Below are 4,172 nucleotides of genomic sequence, written 5' to 3'. Positions count from 1 at the left end.
GGGGTGCTCTTAGGCAGGACACGGGGTGTCACCAGGCCATTTCTTCTGCAATTAGACTTTCGGATAAGGCTGAAGCATTGTCACAGGACGTGGCATGATGCTCTAGTCCCCCACCCCACCTTCTCCCCAGCATCTATGCGGACACCTGGTAGATGTGGGGAGGGGTGGGCTGGCAGCTCCAGGGACTGCACGTGTGTGTCTGTGCACATGCACACACTTGTGTATAAATTTCTTCTTTCTCCCCTGTCTCAAATCAAGATTTTTTTTTTCTTGGCTTTACAAAACCATGTAACTCTGATTTTACCATGAAAAATATTTTTTTCCCCTCAATGCTGATAGATTTTTCCCAGAATTCTCATAGAAATCCTGCTTGTGAAAATGAGGCTGGGGAGTTTTCTGCTGGGAAGGACTGCATTGGTTATTGGACTCTATATGATGTGTGTTATGGCTTGGCAGAAAGTTTGTCTGCATTTTGCTCATGTCCAGAGACTTTGCCTGATACTGAGATTAAGTGTAGCTGATTGGTTAATCTGGCAGATGAAATTTCAAAGCGGTTGACTGTTAAAGCAGCGGCATGGCTATTGTTGGGGTCTTTTAGTCATATCTATGTTGAGAATCAAGAACAAAGAACCCAGAAAGATGATTTAAAATGTTGTGAATTGGGCCAGAAAGGAAGCTTCAATAAGGCTGTGGCCTGCAAAGATAGAGCTGAGATTTCCATTGCCCAGAATGAACAAGAGAATAGAACAGACAGCCTGAGGGCATCGTAAGAAGCAGCAGGACTGCACCCTTTGCAGCCTCAAATTGCCAAAGTGAAAGACTTTGCTTTGAGGAGAAAGCTGAAGAGTGCCAGGTTCCAGAATGGCTCTGGCGTGGAGAACTCATTCCTCAGAATCAGGTTTGGAGCGCTCAGCAATCCAGGCACTCGACACCTACAGTCAAGAGAAAAGAAAGCCTGGCTGCTGCTCCTGCTGTCACTGGGCCTTGCATCATCCATGTGGCGTTGGTTTTAGGCACATTCAGAATGCAAGAGTTCTGAGGCAAGAAGGCTTCCACCTAGATTTCAGAAGAAGGCCTGGGAGGCCAGGCAATGTGCCCCTGGGAGGGTGGTGTGTGGAGCAGAGAGTGAGAAGCCTAATATGCAGTGGAAATCCCAGAAGTTCGAAAAAGCCAGGAATGTGGATCATCTAAGGGAAGTTGCAAGGAGGGAGCAAAGCCAGCCCAAGAGAGAAGCCATGGAGCTGCACCATAGAGGTGGAGCTGACGATCTGCCACAGACTGCTTCAGATGTTCCACGTGGAACTACAGGACTTAATGTCTGTGCTTCCGGGTTTTGGACTTGCTTTGGTTGCAATGCTTTTATCCTGTTGTTTGTACCTTTTGGAACGACGATGGTTCTTTGTGCCACTGAATGTTCGATGTGTTTAACTTCCTTTTCACTTGCACAGGGCTCACAGTTGGGAGTTTGCCTTGGATCTTGGAAGAGACTTGGGACTTGGACTTTTCTGCAGTGCTGAAACTGTCAGGACTGCGGCAACTCTTGCAGATGGACTAAATTCCTTTTACACAAAGGGATGTGGGTGAGTCTTCAGGGGACGGGGCAGGTTGTTATGGTTTGTATCCAGTTGTCCCACCAAACCTCATGCAGTCACAGGGAAGGGCTTCTAGAGCTTGTAATTGATTCCTGATCCAGTGTGGGGATTGTGGGCGTGAGTGCACACGCATCCTGGTGTGAGCAATCTGTATACAATACAAGGAAGGGAGAGCGGCTTGCTGGCTGCCTCAGCTGCTGCCCCTCCCTTTGCTCTTTGCTGTTTTCCACCATCATGAATGCTGCCCTCTGCCATGTGCCACTGTGACTTGGAGCCAGCTGAGCATGGACTGAAACCTCTACAAACTGAGCTAAATAAATCTTTCTTTCCTTAATTTTGGGTGTTAGGAATTTTGTCCCAGGAAGAAGAGAAAAGTAACCAAGATGTATGTTTCATACACTAACTGCGGCTTCCTGTTGAGATTCAGTGAATTTTTGACGTTGTCTTTCTGAAAGCACAGCACTTCCTTGGTAGCACACTTAGTCCTTAGGGTCAGCTCTCTGTTGCAATTCTTTCTCACTTGTCTCCTCCTCAGTTTCCCATGGCTGTGGGAAGGAAGCAGCAGTTTGAGGAACCCTGAAAAAGCACACTAGCTTGACTGGAGCAATCCCTTCCTTTTATCTAAAAGACAGTAAAATAAATGAAGGCCTAAAGCTAGTCTGAAAGTGAAGGATATGTTAAAACCCATCCTTGCAGACCACTCCGTGGATTGCCTGCCTCTTAGCTCTTCCACCCTTTGCTCTCTTGGAGTCAGAGCTCCAGGGTGTGCTCACGTATCTTTTGTTGTGCTTCTTCTTATCGACACAGTTGCTATTCAGTTAAAGACAATCAAGAAATGGGACTTCCAAGCCTTTCTCCTTTAAATAGTGTTAAGAACATCATTAAGGAAAAGCTGAAAGGAAAGCTGGGTCAAGCCTAAAAGTCTATAGCAGTTAAATATCTAGAGCCACAACACAAATCCAGGCACCAAGCTGCTGGAGTGCTGGCTTTTGCAAAGTGAGCTGTAGCCCCAACCTGACCTGCTCCCCAGGGGTCACTGCCCAGCCCCAACCTGACCTGCTCCCCAGGGGTCATTGCCCAGCCCCAACCTGACCTGCTCCCCAGGGGTCACTGCCCAGCCCCAACCTGACCTGCTCCCCAGGGGTCATTGCACAGTCCCATTCTGACCTTCCCCTCAGAGAACATTTCCCAGTGACTTGCTTGCCTGAATCTGCAGGATAGAGGGATATGCTCAAACTTTATCTACTGCTAGTTTTGGGAAACATAACATCCATCTCAAACATATCTCCTTTTTGCAACATTTCACACTTTTTTTTTTTTTTCCTGTATTTTAGGGAAGGGTCTGCAGGGTGTTCAGAGTCTCACTACCAAATCAGACTCCTAGCATTTCTTCTGCTTACAGCCTCCCCAGTGCTGGGATTACAAGCACAAGCCACCAGCCCCAGTCTCAATTGCCCTTTCAGTGTGCCCTGGGGGTGGGGGTGGCCAGGCAGGCTCACATTCATTCTTAATTTAATCCTTTCCTTCTGCAGACCTGAAGCTGCCCAGCACCTGAGGAATTCATTCCGAATCACTACTAGCCCATGTTCTGGCAACCCAGTGAGTTAGCACAATGGGAGAAAGGCTGGCCTGCACTCAGACCCAGCACCCAGACCAGAGCGTGCAGTAGGGCAGGCCGAGGGCGGCCAGGTCCCACACAGGTTGCCTTGTGGGCCCATCCTGGGGATGCCAGAGCCTCAGGTCTCCTGCCAGGGGGCTGCACCCCAGCTGGGAACATGGGACCCCATTCCCCAGGGGAGAGAGCAAAGCTCCAGTATTGTCATTTGAGCCCCCGGAGCCAGGACACAGCTGGACTGTCTTACTGCAGGAGCAAATGCTTCTTCGGCTTTGTTGTTTGGGAGCTTGTTTATTTTTTTGTTCCAGCCAAAGTGAGTCACTGCTCTGGAGCATGTGGTCTAGAAGCCAGGAGGTGGTGCATGCAGGAGTGGTGAGTGTAGACTGGGCTCGCTGCCTACAGGGGCTGCAAAGACTTCGCACCTTCGTCAACCCCCACGCTGCTCCTCCTCCCTCAGGCCCTGCTCCTTTCTTCCACGTGAGCAGGGAATAGGCCTGGGTCCCCAGTGATGGAGCTGATGGAGGCAGCTTCCTCCATGGGCAGATGTGGGGTCTACACCGGGAGACCCTGTCCCCACGGCTGCTGCCCCTCCTCCTGAGCCATCTCCAGTGGAGCATGGCCAGGATCCAAGGTGGGGCTGAAGGGATGGGTCACATTCCTTTGGCCCTGGCCTGCAAGGGTCAGGGTTGCTCATGGTCCCTGCCCCTGGGACAGTCAGTCCCAGGATGAGTGACATCATGATAAGCAGGATCCAGGGAAGCTGGACAAGAGGCTTCTCCCCTCACCAAGTCTCTGCAACTGATCTGTCTGAGAGAGCACACAGACCAGGCATGGTGGAGTTTCTGAGGAGCAGGCGGTCAGTGCCCAGAGCTCAGGAGACAGCAGGGAGGGCAGCCGGCAGCCTTTCTGGTGTAGGAGAAGGCGTAGCCCCGGTCACTCTTCCCCTGAGCCCCACCACAGACTGT

The sequence above is a fragment of the Octodon degus genome, unplaced genomic scaffold (genome assembly GCF_000260255.1).
Source record: "Octodon degus isolate 3935 unplaced genomic scaffold, OctDeg1.0 scaffold00017, whole genome shotgun sequence".
NCBI classification, from domain to species: domain Eukaryota; kingdom Metazoa; phylum Chordata; class Mammalia; order Rodentia; family Octodontidae; genus Octodon; species Octodon degus.
Note: the sequence above shows the minus strand (reverse complement) of the source record.